The 19,518-nt window shown below is 41.9% G+C and overlaps 2 long non-coding RNA genes across 2 annotated transcripts in view; both read left to right on the plus strand.

The window, feature by feature from the left end:
* Positions 1 to 938: 938 nt before the first annotated feature.
* LOC135300042 (uncharacterized) lies at positions 939 to 6,499 on the plus strand. Its single transcript, XR_010361907.1, has 3 exons — positions 939 to 1,075; positions 2,236 to 2,367; positions 6,230 to 6,499. It is a non-coding gene; the product is annotated as an uncharacterized LOC135300042 (long non-coding RNA).
* Positions 6,500 to 8,486: 1,987 nt separating this feature from the next.
* Positions 8,487 to 19,518, plus strand: part of LOC135299401 (uncharacterized) — a 61,686-nt gene continuing 50,654 nt past the window's right edge. The window contains exons 1-2 of the long non-coding RNA XR_010361382.1: positions 8,487 to 8,891; positions 10,404 to 10,458. This is a non-coding gene — a long non-coding RNA (uncharacterized LOC135299401). The remainder of the gene's footprint in view (positions 8,892 to 10,403; positions 10,459 to 19,518) is intronic.

Raw genomic sequence — 19,518 nt, forward strand, 5'->3', positions numbered from 1 at the left:
AAGTTTTCTCACAAGCTTGAAATTGGCATGATGATTTCGATTTTTAAGGTCAGTTACCCAAGTGCAGTGCTGGCTAGTAAGCTTTCTTTCAAAACTAACTGGCATTTGGCAGGGGGAAAAAATGCTGAAAAGATTTATCTTCTGTTTACTGCAATGCTAAAGGCAGAAATATCAGTTGTCCTTTTTCAGTGATGTTTTGGGAATGTCAGTCCGCTGCCTATACTGGCAGATGGTGTAGGTGGAAAGAGGGACGTCGGATTTGCCATAGGTACTGACAAATATAAGTATGTGTGGAAGTGCGTGGAGACAGTGAAGAAAAGGCAGTGTCTCGTTGACTGAAAAAGAGTAGGCAAGAAAAAAAAGTCAGAATTCTCGGAATTCATTTGCATTGCATCGGGCAGCAAAACAGATAAGATTTGGGCTATGCATGACAAATGGAACTTTTTGATATGCATGTTAACACCACGTCGTGCTAAGCCGTTCTGAATCGCATACTATTCACTGACAAGGGTTTTAGCCAGAGAAAGGGCAGGAAGTGTCCCAGTCACGCCGCTTTCCCCCAAGGCCCTCAGGAGAGCAGCCGGGCTGCGCCCGCCGCCGCGGGGCGGGGGAGGCCGGGCCGAGCCGGGCCGGGCCGCCCGGGGGAGGCAGGGCGGGGCAGGGCGGGACAAGGACGGGGACAGGCACGGGGACAAAGCGCCCCGGGGCCGGGCTGTTCCCGGGCTGTTCCCGGGCAGGAGGAGGGCGCGGGCGGTGCCTCCGCGCCGGGCGGGTCCCGCCAACCCCGGCCCCGGCCTGGCCCCCGCCCGCGGCAGCAGCGCCGGCCCCGCCCGGCCGGGCCCAGCCCCGCTCGGAGGGCTCCCGGATCGCCTCGCCTCGCTCGGCAGCTTTCAGGGCTGCGGGGAGGCCGTTCTGTGCTCTCAGCCACTGGGGGAGAAGTTAAACATTAAAAACAAGCCACCCGCCTAACTGCGTCCAAGCTGCTCCGCGGAGTCCTTCTGAAGAGTGGCTAATTGCTCGCGTGTTCAGGGATTCCTGAAACTCCGGAAGAGCTGGGAGTGCAGAATAATTTTTGGTAGATAGAATAGGGCCTATTGCAAATCGTGGGCAAAAGAACGGCTAGCTCATTAGGGCTAAATTAACGAAAAATAAAGGAGAAAATACAAGTAATGCTAGTCATCATTACTGTATGGGAAATAAATTGATACTGGAAATCTTACTTGCCACCTTTTTTATGAAAAGGTGAAATAGTTTGATAAATGTGATGGAAATGACCAAATTTGATCTAACATCACGTGAGACAGCAGTTAAGAATGCCAAGCGATATAAAATTAACATGGCATGGGTTAGACTGATTGAAAGCTGGCCAGCTGACAGGCCTTGGAGTGCAAATGTAGAATCATCATGGAATCATTTGGGTTGGAAGGTACCTCTGTGGTTCATGTAGTCCAGCCCCTTCCTCAAAGCAGTACTAGTGGAGCAGATTAAGGTGCTTGGGGTCTTGTTCAGCTGACTTTGCAATGACTGCACAGGTGCAAACTTGCACAATCTCTTATTTAGTGTGGAAGTTCCTCTTCCTTAAACAGATTTGTTATACCAAAGTTTTTTTGAGAAATTGTTCTGATGGCACACAGAACTAGTGCAAATGGAGCTTTCAGAGGACGTTAATGGTGAAGAAACTTAACAAATGTCAAAGCAGTAGTATTATAATTCAAGTGACCTTTGATTGCTTGTTTTAACAAGGTTGAATATACAGTCACTGGAGAGAGAACAAAAATCTTAGGTCATACAGATGGCATGGACAAATCTGGGCTGGGGAATCGTGATGTTCAGAGGAACATGGTAAACAGGGTGAATAACTGTCTGAGCATGAGTTGGTGGTGTGGGTCACTGAAAAACAAACTTCTGTGACACTTGAACTTAAAAATATGAGGAAATTGATTAGAGAAGTTTATAAAATCTATGTCTATGCTAATCAGTAAAGTGGACCAGGTTCAGTTCTCTGTCTTTCTAGACAATTGAAATAGCACAACTTGCCTCCATACACCTGGATTCCCTTGCACAAAGTGGCCTCACCCATACTTGAACAACTTGCACCAACACACCCCTCAAACCATGCTAAGGCATTGGCTGACAGAGGGCTGGTTCACATATTCCCAAAATGTGCTGTGGAACAGACCATGACATAGTGTGAATAAATATGTGCTTGTGTCCATCTTCTGTTTTCTCATGCAGACACTGCTGTTAGTCTCATGCTTAGCAGTGGTTTAACAACAACTAGTGTCCAGTGTTCTGATGGCCAGAAGCTGAATTAAAACAAGTGTTGACACGAACAAGCATCTCAGTTTCATAGTTCTACTCTTACAAGTACATGTATTCCTTGTAGATGTTCTGTAGCTTAAGATGGGATTCATGCAAATCCTATGGACTATGCTATGTAGGGGGCAGGGTGGATGATCCCAACAGATACATAACCTTGGAATCTTTGAATTCATTAACAAGATTTTGAGATATGAATGAAAGTTTGGCCCTTGAATTCTGTTGTTTTGCCAAACAGGGGGACTGATAGAGCTTGAAAGCTTCACCATCTGTCACTACCTTATATGACTCTGTACCAACTGGGATGTTTCCCAGCACAGAATAGAAAGATTTAGTTAACACTTCTTCCTTTTGTATACTGCTTCTGATAATTTACCATTCTCATCTCACAATATTTTATAGAGACACTAGAATCTATCCACTATAGAAGATCTTTCTTCTTCACAACATGCTACTTTTTGGTCATTGTGCTTTTATTTCTCTATTAGTCCCTGTCTTCTAGTTGGTAATAATTATTATCAGCTTCCTTTTCCTTTCATAGCAGTTAATGTAATACTGCCCTCATATTTCCTTCCTATGGAAGGAAAGAATGGTTGCCCTTAGCACTCTGAAACTGTGGCTTATTGAACATTACTACAGCCTCTCAAGAATTTCATAGAAACATTTACACATTTGTCCTTTTGTATCACAAGCTGAATCGATTACTGCTTTGGACTTCATAGTCTTTAAATGCAACTCGTGGGATATAATCCATTGTGCCAAAAATACAGTTTTGTCATCAAACTCTCTTCAATCCAGTTCTAGTATAGATTTATTTAATTTTCAAATTAGGAAATTGCCTATACTTTTGCATTTGTTTAGTGGCAACAGAAGACATCCAGCCTACTTCATTCAGCTAGAAGATGCGAGTTCGAATGTGTTCTTCTACTCTGGCACCACAGATAGCTCATTATGGATCTAGTAATCTGATTTGCAAAGTCTGCAAAATGACCACCTCTTCACTTATCTTGAACTTCATAAGTGACAGTACTCATTCATGGCCTTTCAAAATAATTTTCTTCCCTGTTCCAGCAACTTGGAGAGTAGTTGTAGGAGGGCACACCTTTATCAGGTCTGCAAAGAGATCATCATGGTTGCAGAGAGAATGCAGCGGTGGCTGGGCTGAGCACACAAACTGAATGGGCAGTTCTTTGCCAAGCTTTTCAGTTGTGAGGGTTTTGAGCTGCACACCTGCAGTGATGCACCTTACATGATGTGCAAGGCCATCTCTCCTGTTCCCTCTGTCTATGCAGATCCTGGCAATTTGCTTTAACATACTTATCATGCTGGGTTCTGTAACACATTGCTTGTAGTTGTGTAACTCCAGTCCCTCATCTGTTATCCAGCTCTTGGTGCTGATGATTAGGCAATTATGTTTTTCTTCTTTTTGTGTTCTTTAGGTTCATGACTAATTTTGTTCTCAACATCTTGATTTTGATGACTGTTCTTTGATTCTCCATTTTCACTCTCTTTTTTAAATCAGTTTTCAGCCTTCCTATCTCATACAGTGCAATTTTCTTCTAAAAGTAAATTTTCCTGAGGTGTAGAGGCCAGCTAAATGCTCTGCCTCTTCACTCTCTGTTCCAGTTTCAAGCCCACTTATTAACCTCTGTAGAAATTAGGAATCTGTTTATTGTCTGTTGTTCTGTGAGCATTACTTGACAAGAATTTCTGAAAATACAACCTTCTCTGTTTTTTCCATCTTTTGTAAAAGTGCATGAACTGACAGCAGGTCAGTCCTTTTAAGATGTGGCAATGAGAATTGCTGGTAATTACTGCTTGCAAGTGTAAACAATTGTGCCCATGTACTGAAGGGACCAAACTAATGTCAGCCAATTATAAGCAATGAGAAGAAAATCATAGTTGCTGGGCTGGTGTGAATGCTGGCAGCCAGGTAAACACAACACTTCACCTGGAAGAACTGAGCTGACTAACTCTCCCTTTGCTCATGTTACATGGCCTCTTTTGAATGCTTTCAGGTCTTCAAAGGGAGTTGCAATCCACAATTTGAGAAACATTGCTGGAGTATGATGAGCTTCATGGGAGACCTGTCATTAGTAGGAGAAAACATATCAAAGAGGTGGCTCAGTACTTGTTAAAGAAATGATGTTTCTGAAATCCCTCTGGATCATAAATCATCAAAGGACAGTTTGAAACAGACCCACTTGCCTCTTCACACACAACTGACAATAATGTCCCATATGTGCTGATAGAGCTCTCTTTTATCCTGGAAAGATACTAAAAGCCATCTGCACTGCATTAATGAAGTGCCAGTCTTGCTCCTATTAAAGACAATGGCAGCTCTTCTGTTAGGTGAAGTTTGCAGTTTATAATTTTTAAAGCATTAGGATCCCACAGTGGAAGATATGCTTTATAGGTTAAACTTTCTGAATGGAAAGCACATGAAACAGAGCAGAAGGCTTTCCTTAGCTTTGTTGGATGAAAGAAGCTTGGAGGAAACCCTAGGCCAGTGTACACTTCTGTTGGCACTAACAATTTTTGAGGATGGCATAATTAAAAGAGGAATCCTAGAGTGGAAGTGCACATGACCATTTCTCATCAAAGCTTTTCAGATGGGTCCCACACTGCTGAAATCAATGGGACATTCACAGGACAGGATGGAGCTTTAGTGGTTTGTTGGCTGCAATTCTCCATTGACATTTTTCTGGGGCTGCCTGAGGTCAGTGCAGTAACTAAGGATAAAGAGCAGCAAACTTCAGCTATCTAAGTAGTAAACTCAGTTACATTTTACTGCAAAACTTTTTAATACTGACAATTTAGAGGAATTGTGCACAGATTGTAAGTAAAGTTTTTGCTCAACAAATGAATTCCTTGCACTGTTGCTAGGTGTGGTTTCAAAACAGTTCTAATTCTACCAATACATCCTCTTAAATAACAATAAAACATGACTCTTCAAGGAATTAGAAATGTGTTTCAACAGTATCCCTTCTGCTGGCATAGCTTTGTTGGTTTGCTATGTTTTGCATTAGTACTTTACATAGATACAAGAAAAATATTCTACTTAATAAAAATACTGTCTCCTATCAAGAATGATACTTAGTACAAATCACATCAAATGTCTCCACCACACACTGTCAATTCTTAGTGATTTAATAAAATGGCCATCATCTGCTCTGTGCGAGTTTACAAGTCGCAGCCTATATGCAGATGCTGTATACAAGTTATTGCATTGAACTGGTGAGGCAAATTACAGTTTAGAATTGCCAGTCATCTGTAGACAGAGTCCTTATACATTGCCATTAGTTTAGCTGTGTAAATCTAGAAATTTTACACTACTAAATCAGGGGAAAAAACTGTAATATATGGCCCATATATTGAGTCCATAAAGGAACTTTATAAATTGTTTTGTTATTTTAAACCAACAGAAACCAGGTAAATAAAATATCTTAGTGTTCTTTATAGGAAAATTTTTAGGCAAATAATTCTGTTGTTAGTATTAGATGTAGGCTTTTAAAATATTAGCAAAATGCAAAGGTTATGGCTTTATTTTCAGTAGTTTATTTTTATTCAATAAGCAACATATTTGCTACCAGAAAGTTTTGATTTAGTCTAATAAATTAATTAATTAGTCTTAGGGATGCGTGTGGATGTAGATCTAAGAACATTTTGGAGCAGATTATTCTACACAGTGATACCAACCACTGTGCTTTTTCTGGATGACAGTTTCATAATTTGAGGTCATTAAGGAACACAGCATGAGACATAATCAAATCAAGGCCTTGCCTAAACCTGGAACACCAAAAATCAAGACAGTACTATTTTAAAAATAAACTCAGAGTTTACTTGCAGCATGGTAGGCAGCTCCCACATTTCCAGGGAAGAGGAAGGGATTAATATTCTCTCTCTGCAGGTGGGAAGGCAAGTTACCACCCTCTGCTCTACACCTGCCAATGCAGTTCGGGGTGGAAGGAGGGGAGGATATTCTGATGGATGAAATAAAGAAGAGAGGAATCAAGGCTGGAACTCTGCTGCTGTGTTGAAGGATAATGGCTGATGTCTAGGACAGAAATGACCTAAGGGGATAGCCCCCAGTTATGATTAGAGTTGTTAAGGCATAAAGTGTGGGCCGAGTCAGTTTATTTTTCTAGTAGCAACTGGAGGAATTTTAACATGAATTTATCTTTGGGGTTGTTGATTTTATCTGAATAATTTAGCAGGTATGCCTACCACTCCTGTGAATTGCTTTAAATATTTTTTTTCTTACACAATAAATTTGTTCCAAAACAGTTTTTAAAAATCTGTCTCTTTTTACTTTTGATTCCTAGAGGTGGTGGGGCATGCTGCTCTGTGTCCTGCTTTGGATTATTTGTGTACATTTTGTACACAAACTGAAATAAAGTCTGGTTTTACTATTCCTTGCACAGCTTATCTGTGAAAAATTATGGCATGCTTAGGACATCTCAGGGAAAATTTTCATTTTGGATGCCATGCTGATTTCTTGAACAATGAGAACAGGCATCATCTGTGGCAATCTCCACAGAGAAGCTCTTCCCCTGTTATCTAGTTTTTCCTGTCTTGAGAGAGTTTCACAATGAACACTTAGTGTGAACAGTAGTGATGTAATCAGGTAAACTGGGTGCACCAGGTGTAGGATTAAGGGATGGGGATGGTGTGTTTGCATGGGCAGTGTCTGAGCCTCTCATCACTCCCGTTTCCTGCAGTGGCCTGGGCTGCAGAGTGCACAGAGATTGAGGAGATGCAAATGTGTGCAAATGGCAGCCAGATATCTGAATGGACATTACCAGCCCAATGCCTCAAAAGCCATGCAAAAGTTTCTTGGTTCTGTACTTATTTGTGGGTTCCACATTTCTCTTTCTTCCCTTGAGAGATGCAGCCCTGGCTTCCTATTCCTCCCCAGTGCTATAGGAGGAGGAAAGCACAGCTCCTCCTGTGACAGCTGATGTAGAGGCAGCCCATAAGGAGGATGGGCACTCCATGAGGAGATTTTGGACACTATTTCAACTTGCCTGTTTTACTCCTGCTCTTCTGGTAGTGTGATATTGATATGACTTGAAATTGCTTTCCACTAATCCTGTGCTCCCATGCCTGGTTTCCCCAAAGTGTTGGGCTGTGGCCATTAATTTTTTGTTGGAAATTACAAGTGTGAGTAAAATTCTTTAAAATAGAGTCCTCCTTTTTTTTTTTTTTGTCATGAAAATGTTTAAAACAGGTTTATACCATACCAGCTGATTGTAATGTGTTACACTTCTCTGAGGTTTGGTTCATATTTTACCATTGCTGTCTGGAGTTCCTTGTGATTTTACTGCTCTGTGAGGACAGCAGCATCCTAGTGCAGAGATGTGCTTTGAACACAGAGTGGCAGCCTGCAAGCCCCGGGTTAGTTAGATAAATAACTTCTGTATGGTCATAGCCTACAGAGTCCCCTTGATTTAATGCCTGTTTTGGGAGCCCTAGAGATGTGCCACTTGTTTGGGTCTCCTCAGCTTCCTTTTTTGCTTTTTAGAGACAAATACCAAGTGCATACTGCATCTAGTAAAGCAACATGAAGCAACTAAAGAAGCATTCAATAGCAAACACATTCTGTAGTAAATCTGATAGTAAATCACATTAGCTAACTTGCTGTGAGTAGATTTTACTTGCTTGTAGGGGAGCATCAACTCAGACACTATTTTTCTGCTTATTGAACTTCTTTTTCCGATTTTCATCCTGAATGCATTCATAGCCATGCCCTGGGGTGGTTGCACAAACGATGTTTTAGACATGTAAATCTGACTAATAACACATCCACCCATGGCTGGCAAGGAGCACAGCACAAATCCTGACACCAAGGGATGATCTAATCCCTGGAGGTATCTCTGGCCTGAAGGAAAGCAGGGGGAGGGAAGAGAAGGGTGGCTTCTCCAGTGAATGGCACTTAATTTAGGATTTGCTCATCTAGCAAAACACTGGGAGAAGTGTGGGTCTTTCCATAGCTATATCTGGTTTGTGAAACACCTCCTTTCCATGCCTGCCTGCAGTGGTAACAAGTGGTGAGTTGACTCCTCAATCTGGCATTGCACTTTCTGGATTTTAGAGACCTCTTAATTTTGCATAAATCCGTTCCGATTTATAGTAAAGAAGCTGAAATTTTATCTTTCCCCAAAATTACTTTTGCCTGATGATCCAGAATAACAATCTGAAGGGGGGACCAGTAATTTGCTCTGTCCTCAGCATCACCAATGCTGGCAAAGTGATGTCTGTAAAAGCAAAACTTTGCCAAGAAGTGACCAAGAACATTGTATGTGCAAATCAGGAATATCTTCATGAAAGTCAGTAGAGTTAAAAATCTCAGGCCTCTGTTAAGTTGCGTCAGCCTGTCCACCCCCTCAGATCAGCATCCAAACTATGAGAGAAGAAATGTAATTTCTGCTTCAGTTTCTGGTGTTGGTTTTCAGATATGACTAATATTAATGTAGAAAGATGGAAGAATCTGGAAGAGAGGACACACAAGAATACCAGGCTTTTGGAAAAAGTCTTTCATTGTCTCCATCATCAATGTTTTGTGACATGAGGTTGGTGTGCCAGGCTTTTGCCTTCATTAAGCATCATAACTGAAGTTGCACTGCAGTGAGCAAAATAATACTACTTTATTTGTTCATGGATTGAAGCTGTGGTATCACAATTTACCTCCTAGGAAACTGCATAGCTCTGGGAACTTGGCCATAGGCACAATGAACTTTACTTCCCTAGCCATTTTCCTCCTTTTCTTGGTTTTCCCTTTATGCATGTTTCTTCTTGGGTTTATCCTCTGAGTAGCAGGCAGTGATGCTGGGTGGGAAGCTGGCCCCAGGGGTTTGGGATGGGAGAGCTTGAGATTGTGTGCAGCCTTTCTCTCCCTCCAGGACTGCTGCTGGCATTCCCTTCAGTGCTAATCCCAAGCTGCTGGCTGGGGTTTGGTGGGGAGAGGTTTCTGCTGCACCCTGTTCCAGGCAGGTACACTCTCCTTTAGGGCAGTGCCTCTGGCTGTGCTAACAAACCCCTGTTTCCTGTCAGCCTCCGCTTTGCCTGCCTCCTCTGCAGTAATGCAGAGAAGAAAAGGGCTCCCTGGTTTATTTGACTGCTTTGTGTCTTTTGTAGATGTCCTGTGACACTAAGCCAGACCTCATTTACATGTACCTCACTGCACTTGTCCCTTTAAATTATAAAGGCACACAACTGTGTAAAATGGCTTAGCAGGTACGTACAGCATATAATTAGCATTGCATGGGCTCCTCATCTGGGCTAGTACAAACAAGCACAGCCTTCTGGATACTGACAGCAGGCACAGGCTGGCTGAAGAAGAAAGCATCTGTATGTCAAAGGCAAAGTGGACAGGAGCAAGCACTTGTTGTTGCCATGGGGCTAGCACAGAACCCCCACAGATCTGAGTACCCATGAGAACACCCCATTTTCCTTGCAGACATGCTCCTAGACAGAGCCTCAGGGTTTTTACAGTGGCCCAGGGTTTCCAGCCAGTGGGAAGCCCTGCTCAGTGACTGATCCTTGCTTGAGCTGACATAAATCTGGAAGCCTGCACTGTTTCTACAGCACATGCAGAGATTAGCTACCCAGTATGTGCATAGCCAGCCTGAAAGTCCTGTGGATTTCAGACAGTGTTGTTCTGCTTGTGTCAGTCTCTAGTATAATAGCTCTGAAGTGTTCTGGATTCTAGATTTGCCCTGCTCTTTCATGTTATTCAACAGAATTGAGCAGGCACGCTAAACAAAGCATGTCCCAGAGCTTCCAGATCTATTGAACATCCACAGATCTTTTGTGCAGAGAATGTGCAGTCAGTCTGAATGCTTCCTGAAATGTTGAGTTTGTAACACGTGGTCTATAGAGCTCATTCACACATATTTCCAACTGGGAAATCCCAGAGAAAGGGTTATAGCAGTCTCAGGGTTGAATTAATGTAGTTTTTTATTCTTAAGGACATCTCAGCTTGCCAGCAGTCAGAGTTTTATCCTCTGGAAATAAATTCTGAAGTTATGCTTGGCTAACCTTAATTATTTGTCAATTTAATGTTTACTTTCTCTTGTTTTCAGAGCAACTTATGTGAGCATGCTCTCATGACTCAGGAGTACCACCAAGCACCCAGAGGTAAATGCTCTTCTGTTTTTCTTTCCATACTTTCTTTTTTTCTTGAATTTACTGGACCCATTTAAAGTCAGTCTGCCATTATAGAAGCGGCCACTTAGGTGAGATGCTGATAGACATAAAGAGTTGATTCTGCCTTGAAGAGGGAGTCACTTGTAAGACCAAATTTTGGTGGTGACCTCAAGTAGTGTGATGCCATCACCACAACCAACAGAGGGAAGCTCACTGCTGCATCCTACACGTGGGCCTGAGGACACTGGACTGTTTCCAGTGTTAAATATAACATGGGTGAATTCAAGGTTGTGTGTCATGTCACACAAATCTGAGTGTGAATCAGATCATATTGCAGTGAGAGAAAAAGCTGCTGTGGATGCCCTTGAGAAGCAGGTGCTGTGGGATCTGGGTGCAGGTGTAGTTTCAGGCTAGGGTGCACTGTGTGAGGAAATTTTGTTGCCCAAGGGCAAAGTGTGCAGTCCTGAGTTTTCCTAGGGCTAGGCAGAATGACCTGTCTGTGTGTCTGTGTGTGTATGAGCGCATGGGCTGCTATGGAGGGGGCAACTCTGTGTGTGTGATGTGGGCAGGGATCAGTCCTTCCTAAGTATGGAAGCTGTGCAGAAAGAAATTCACAGTGTATCAAAGGAGATCCCCAAGGAATGTGGGATTTCTCCTTGCCAGAGGAGATGGAGGTTCTTGCAGGAAAGCCCCATGGAGCAGAACCTCATCATCAGTGCTGGATGGAAGGGAAGGGGGTGGTCAGAGGGAGGTGGCATCCCCTCCCACCTATCAAAGGGAAATGGGGGCTCTACCTTTGCTTGCACCATGATTGCAGGCTTTGCAGGCAGGCACTGTTCTTAACTGTTTGTACAGTCCTTGGCCCAGTAAGTCCTGATCTTTGCCACCTCTGCAGTATTGATGAGTGTTACCAAGCCCTGTAATATTAACTCTACAGCAGCCCCTGGCTACATGGTCAGACAGGCTCAGAGAAGAACAAGAAGATCAGGAGTAATTCTGTTGAAATATGAAGCAAGGGATGTGGGTACCCACTACTGAGTGTCAGAATGGTGGCAGAAATTAGTTTTCTGGAGGCAGCTGAATGAGATTTGACCAGTGACTAAAACACAGTACAGAGATGTTTGTAGGTCAAGGAGGGCATCTGCCAATTGGTTTCTCAGTGTCTGTGTAATAGGAAGAGTTTTTAAAACACTGAAGTTTATATGTGGAATTATGAGAAGGGATGGCAATTTGGCTGAGGAGTGAAAGTGGAAGAGTGGATGTGAGGAGCCTGGTAGAGCCCAAGCAGTCAGTCTTTTCCTCTGAACTGTGGTTTTATAGAAATGTATTGGTTTTGTACCTCTGAGATAACAGGTCAATTAGATTCATGACATATTTGAAGGGAACTCCTGGAAGTGGGAATTCCAAGCCTTTGCTTGCAATGGCCTTCAAGGAAAAGTAGTTACACTTTGCTCAGTTTGTGTATCAATATTTCATAGAATTAATGAGGTGCTTCTGTACTGTGTAGGTACTCTGCCCTTAAGATTAGCTCAGGTGCTGCTCCTCCCAATAGTTCAAATTCCCTAATACTTTCAGAGGCTCTTTGTTTCTCTTCCAGCTAAGGCAAAGCAGTGTGAATTCAGCGAATTACAATAAGCGAGACGCTCCCTATTTTCAATCACTTTTGAGATTAGATCTAGTTGCCCTTTCCTTTGAAATGAAAGTAATCCATTTTTATGTGTTGATTGCATTCTATGTTACTAACATGAGAAAATCAATATCAGGGCAGTCATTTCAGTGTTCTGCTTATTATGGCTAAGGCACTATATTCTCTCATTGAGGGAATTGAGAGGTTTGGATTCTGATGAAGATGCTGATGATAGAGGGCTCTTGAGACAAAAGTGAAAGTAGAGCAGAAAGCAGGGAAAATAAGGTGACTGAGGTCAGGTGCTGGCATTATTTGGCATGTTTTCTAAAAGTAGTTTTTTGATCAGGAAGGGCATTTGGGCACTGCTGATTGCATTAGTTCTGTTCCATCCATCCATCCATCCATCCATCCATCCATCCATCCATCCATCCATCCATTTTATTTTTGATCTAATGTGCACACCCTTTTAAATTTGTTGTTGAGTTTAAGGTGTGCTCATTAAAAATGCTAAAAATCCACTTAACACCCATGAAGGACAAGTGATAGCTTCAATCCACTGGAACCATCTGAAATGCCATTCCTCATCCTGTCCGATTTTGGGATACTTTGTTGTCCTAGTCTTAGAAATTTATCAGGCAACAAACAACAAATTATTGGCTTGCTGACTTTTCAACTAGATACCAAAAGTTCCCTATCTGGGCCCTTTTCCTTTTGATCTCACAATCTGGGTGTGAGACCTTGTTTGTCTCTTGTTATCTGCGATTTCCCTAGGGGTGGTGGGGTGTTTGTGTTGTGTGTTCTCCTTTGCATTCTTTGCATACATTTTATAAAGGGAAATGGATTTTTGTGGTGTTATTTTTATTTTTTTTTTTAATAGGAGACAGGGAGTGCCTGGAATATCACTTTAGACATGACTTTAGGGAGCTGTTCACTTGTCTCCTTTTTTGAAAAGATTCTGAACACATTGCCCCTACATAATCTGCTCCCCAGCAGTGATAACATTCTGGGGTGTAACAGAGTGTCTTACAGTATTGACTACTCCTGTTAGCTTGGCTCCATAATTATATGAGAACAAACAATCGAAAAAAATCTACACCTGAATTCAGAATTCCTTCAATGGAGAAACATCCTGGAATTCAATAGCTCTTAAAAGCAATGAAGACACCACCATTGCATTGCAGCAGTCCTTCTTTATATCCCTCCTATTAATTAGCTCTTTTTTTTCCTTATTCCATTTCAGACACTCTTTGAGCAATCTGATGGCTTACTCTTGTTGTCTGGTTATCTTTAAATGAAAGGCACAATTCAGCTTTCACCTGAAGAAACTGGATCCTCTTTCTGTCTCTTTTTTCTCTTCACATTCTTTAGTACAGCTGGTGGTTGCCATTCCCTAGTCTTATTTTTCCTTTCTTTTCTGCTTGACTCCTAGTGTATTTATTTCCTTACGATGCAGACAAGGATATGTACCAAAGTGCTTGGAGTTAGATACTTCAACTAAACCACCTAAAACAGACACATGAAGTAACAGTTCTTATCAGAATTACAGCTGTTTTCAACCAAGAGAAGAAACTTCCAAAAATCAGTTTTTCGAATTTTATTAGATTGTTCTTACTTTCTGAAAACATAGTTGGATCCCTTTCTTGTGGACTTGTGACAAGGAAGGAGATGTGTGTGTGAGACAGAAGAAGGAACACTAAAAAAAGTCCATTCTTTTATTTATTTTTCCCACAAAACCAAACAGTCAAAGAATATCCAAATATGGAAATTTCAGTTAAGAATTGAAAAGCATATTTTACCATGTACACTGTAGTTCTTGGCTTTTATCTGCACTTGTCTCAAATGAAGAGCCTTCTTCCTGGCAGTAGAATCATATGCCACTGGCAGGAGGCAGATAAGCACAGTTTTCCAGTAGTACAGCTGGCTACCTGGATGATCTTCCTTATCATTGGTCAGGAGTACTTTAGGTCTTGCTGTAAGGACCAACACCTGGGTGCAGAAATCATCCCTGACTTCTGGTGCTTCAGGGGATGAACTGCAGTCTGGTCCCTCTCTGGCTCAGCTCCACTCTTTGGTGTTAACCACTTCTGGGACCATGATGGTTTGGACCACCAGCTCCAGCCTGTAAAATGGCAGCCCAATCTAAATGCCTCCAGCCTCTCACCTTCAGGGTGCCACCAGGGAGCACCACAGACCAGAGTGGGCTGCATGATTTTCCTGGAAGAGCGGGTGGGAGACATGGAGATGGCTGCACAAAATCAGCTTTCCCTGTTCCTTTCTGTAAGTGGGCACGTGCTTGGCCCTGTGCTGGTCGCTAAAGAGATGAGAGATGCACCCTTGCCCAGCCCCAGCAGCCCCTCAGCCCTGTTCCTGTATGTCTGCTTGTGTGCAAACATGTCAAATAAAGGTAGTGCTGGGGCATGGAGTCACAGCAGCCACTGGGCTCCCCCCTGCAGAAATCGCTTCAAGGAGGTCAGCCGGGTCCTTTAGTCCCACATGCTTGTTCCCCACAGCTGTAAGATCTGTGACATGAGATAGGGTCATGAGGAGGTTAGGTCAGGAGAAGGGTAGTAGATGGGACAGGAATTAGTTGTCACCTGCAACCAGATCTGAAGTGATGGGACCTGATGGGTGTGATTGATTACTGAGCCACCATGACAAAATGGAGGAAGTAAGGGAAAAGAGTACAGTAAGACTAGGAAGTCTTACAGTTTGGGTGACTATACTTGTTCTTGCTTCAGTTAAAAATACTTTTCAAAGCTGTAGTTACTGGTGAAACACTCCTCTGGTGAAAGAGCAGAACCTCCTGAAGGGTTTTGGTGAAATAAAGGACAGTAATTGCCATGACCATAGATGGGGGTTCTTCCAGGAGTAACAGATGAAATGGAAAGGCAAAGCCTGGTTCTCTTCCGCCTGTGACATATTCACAAGCCAAAGCTATTGCTGTCCAAAGTCTCTGCAAAAGTCAAATCAGTACAGTGATAACTTACTTCTGTTTTGTGCCGAAAAAATTAAGTTCCTGCTTTGAATTAATCCAGATGGCCCAGGTTTGCACGAAAAAAAAAAACCCACCACACAGTTACTCCTATAAATTTGTTTCTTTCAGGACACTGAAAACTGGGTGTAAATTCCAGGGAAAGGGTTAAGTAAGTGTATCAGGAGATTGTCAGCCATTGGTCTGACTTTAAAACAAGGTGCCGGAGGGCATATCTTAACTTGACATGTTGCACTGTTAATTTACAGTTTGGGTGTGGAGGGACCTGCCTTCCCTTCTTTGTAATCTATGCAGGTGTGCACAGGACTTCAAAGCCATTTGCAGTGGAGCTTATGTCTGTGAGAAAGGCTCAGCTGAGCAAAAATGTACTGGGAGATGTGAACTCCAGCTCCCTTGTGCAACCTACTGTAAGTCAGTTCGTAAATGTGCATTTCTGCTGGACATTGTTTATGCAGAGGGGGTTTAAGACTTTTCTCTATGTCCCCCTGCTGCAGATTTTAGGTTTTATGCTAGAGTAAGATTTTGAAATTATTTTCTAAAATGTATCTGAAATTGCATGAGCACACTAGTCACTTTAATAATTTTTTCTCTCCTTCCAGATAATATGTAAAATTCTCTGGACTTCTACCACTGTTTAAATTAGCAGTATTTTGAGGCATCTCAGAAAAATGATCACTGCTTTCTCACACAGAATTCACTATTGATTAATTGTCACATGAAACCGGGCAGTAAAAAGTTATTCTACTGGTCTGGACTTGTCAGCTAAACCTCTTTAAACCTGGAATACCTCAAATGCACAGAAACAGCCTAGAGTGCGTGGTGAAGCACAAGGGCTCATGCTCTTCCAGACTGTGTGCAGTCATTATTTGTAGGAAATGAGCTCTTGGTAGGTTTGGCAGAGCAGGGGTGGCAGTTTTGACAGCACAAGCATTTGCACACATGTACCTAACCATTAACACTGCACGAGCTGGGCAGAGATCAGCCTATCCCAACTTTCTCTCTCTAGCTGGAGGGAAGAGATTTTAGCTCTGTATTCAGAATTACTAAACTTTTTTTCTTTTCCATCTTTGACATTAGCATAGAAAAGTTACAAGGAAGTTAGGTGTGTCAGTAAAACTGGACATCAAAAATTTTCCTGACTTATTTAATGGCTCCAGTACTTCATTATTGCTTATTATTTTGATCACAATTATAGAAAGAGTAATAGTGATGGGCCCTTATGGCTCTGCTTTGCTTGGTGATTTCTTTTATAGCTTTCTATGTCCATTTCATGTTTTAACTCACCCATTTTTCTGGACCTCCTGGATTGATTTTTTTTTTTTTTTTTTTTACATTTGGTTTTGGTCTGATGCAGAATGAAAGCTGCACCTTTCAAATGCTTTTGGAGAAATGCACAAGGACAGCAGTCTGTGCTGGCTAGGTAGGGTGGTACACTTTCACCCTCCATGCAGGTGAGGCACATCTGAAAACGGCCTGTGAAATGCTTACTGGCTCCAGCTGTTGCTAATGCCTGAATGAAGTTGTAGCTGTGAGTTGGTAGAATTGTCAGCATTTTTAATAACATGTTTGTAGCTATCAGAGTAAAATTCTGAGTTTGTAAAACAATTTTTTATATAACTTTATGTTATTTTTCTGCAATTCCTATAATCTTCTAACCACCAAAGATTAATTGAATACAGAATGTATGGTCTGTGAGTTTTTGTTTTGCTCATTTTGCAGAGGTCATAAAGCCTTGTAAATGCTATGCTAGTGTTTGGAGTCCTCTTTTGGGACAGTAAAGGGTCAGGTTGAACTTATGGCTTTACCACATTAAAATATTTTCCTTGTTTAGGGAAAGAACTAAACCCCATGATATATGTGTCCCAGGTGACTAGTCAATGTAGAAGCTCTTAAGTCTCCCCAGTATGAGCAGTTACATTTTGAATTAAATATTCATTACTCTAGAAAGAGAGAGGAGTTATTCATCCACCAGCATTCAAACATAAAGTGTCCCTGAAGCCTCTGCTGTTAATATTCACCTCATTACTCAGGAAAGGGACTGAAGAACAGATTCCTTGATCTACCCAGTAGGCCTTACTTTTGTAAAAAATTAGGTTCTTCCTGTCTTTGAATTTCTGGAGAGTTTACAGGCATCACATCCTGCTAAATAGATTTAAGAAAGTAATTTCTGTGAAAACGGACCAGTTTCTCCTGGAATTTTATGAAAGTCTTGAAGGTCAGGAACAGGGTTTTGAGTGGAAATTCAACATGGAAAACAGAGCAGCTGAAATGACAACCTTAATAGGATGCAGGTGATGTCGCTGAACTGGTCTGGAACAAGAAAACAGTGCCTAGAAAGATAGGTAAAATAAAAATAAATTGTGGATTAGGCTCTATAGCCTGGTGTTTTGGGGGAGTTCAAGTTCTCACAAAACCTTACATTAAATGGTGCAGGTATCCAAGGTGGAACAGATGGCAGCTGGTGGCCAAGGATGGGTGTGTGCAGCCCGTGTGGGAAGGTGCCCAGGCTCCAGTTGTGCGTGTTCATATATCTTACATTCTGCTGCTGGTGTCAGATGAACACAACTTGTCTCATTTTACAGTTGTAGTCCAGTGCAAACAATTGTGTGACCTTTATAAAGGAAAATATTTGTCCCTATTTTTTTTAGCTTCAGAAAATCCAGAACCAAAATTAAAAAGATAAGAAGGGGAATTAAGAGGAAGATCTAGAAGGAAATATAGAGAGAGAATGTGGTGAGAGAAGCCAAGAGAGAAAAGAAGAAAGAGGAAATTAATTTTTGTAACTACAGCAGGTCTTTTGCTGCCCAAATGTTAGCCATTTATGCCAGAGCTGTAAAGCTTATTGCTTTTTTTGTTCAATGGTTGCTAGTTGGCTTCTGAATATGAGAACTAGGCAGAATATCAAGTTACAATTGAAAATAAGACTAAATTTAAGCTTGACAGTTACAACACTGAATAGCCCTGTGGCAAGCAGACGTAGTTTTTTTTCTTGTGTTTGTTGTTTAGATGAAGAAAAAACATGTATTTTTCTCTTATCTTGCACTCAGAGATGGTCATGAGAAAAGAGGTCCTGGCTGAGGCAGCAGAAAGCCTGCAAGGAAAGGTAACAAGAAAACTTGCAGAGCGGAGTGAACAGGAGTCCTTTTTGAAGGGGATCCTGGGTTGAAGAGAGAGGCAGTTTGCTGCAATGTGATAGTGGCAGCAGAACATTTCCATGCCTCTGAAGAGGGGTATTCATATGAGTACCAAGGGACACAGATTTTTTGGATTTAGAAAGAGAATTTCAGTAAGAAAGTTGAGTGGAGATAAAGATGCAGATGGAGAACATTGGCAGAGTGCTAATGGTGACAGAGTACAGGGGATGGACTACAAGGGTGTGTGGATTTCTCCTTGGGGACCTTTAGCTCATCTCTGCTCTTTTCTGCAGTCTGCAGGGCTCCACAAGTCTCAGCAGTTCCCAGGACACTGAGCACATGTGGCCACAGCTGACTAGGGTAGCTCAGAAGAACTGGGTGCATTATTTATTTCTTTGTTCACCAGCAGTTGCACATGAAAAGGAGTTAAATTTCATCTCCTGAGGACAAGCCTCCATCTTTGAAATTCCCTGGTGTGAACTGTACTTTGAGGTTACCTGCCCACTTGCTGTGCTGTCCCAGCTGCTCTTGTCTCTGTGTGTCTGGGCCACTGCTAAAGAACCTCTCAGCTAGGATCAACCCAGGCACATCTTGTATTCAAAACTAATTTACAGATGTTCAATCCCATGAAATTTCCTGAAATCTTTTGCAGACAAAAATCAGCAGTGAATTATGCCAATACATGGAATAATATTAATGGTTTAGGTACAGTTTTCCCACTGTGAACCTTGGAAGTTGATATGCTTTTAAAACATTTACCAAGACATTGTTCCCTGTGCTGTCTGTGGAATGTTTTCACAAGGTGCAGAGCTATGTTAGACGGGAAACTTATTTTAGTACTCAGTTTCCTTTGTGTGACCCCTTTGAGCATTTGGGAATTGGCCACGTGTGAAGATAGGAAATGCAAGTTGGAGTGCTTTAGAGGAGCAGCCAAACTTGAGATCTCTTTTTTTTTCCAGGCTTCCCTCATGTCTGTGGATAAATGAGACCAAGAGGTTGGAAATTCCAGTGCTCAGCTTTGCTGTTCTGATCATGATTATGGAATGTGGGATATTTTGATTATGAGTGAGAACAAATTCTGGAGGAACAGAATCTGCCATCAGAGGCAACAAGGTTTTATAGAAAAAAACCCCAAGCACTAAAACAAAAAAAAAAAAAAAAAAACACCCCACCCTAATAATAGGATTATTATCTAAAGTTAATTTTCCATTGGAGAAAATAAAATAAACCTGTGGGGTTTTTTTGTTTTTGTTTTTGTTTTTGTTTTGTACAAGTCAAAATTATCAGAATGTTCAGAC

The sequence above is a fragment of the Passer domesticus genome, chromosome 4, assembly GCF_036417665.1.
Source record: "Passer domesticus isolate bPasDom1 chromosome 4, bPasDom1.hap1, whole genome shotgun sequence".
Taxonomy (NCBI): Eukaryota; Metazoa; Chordata; class Aves; order Passeriformes; family Passeridae; genus Passer; species Passer domesticus.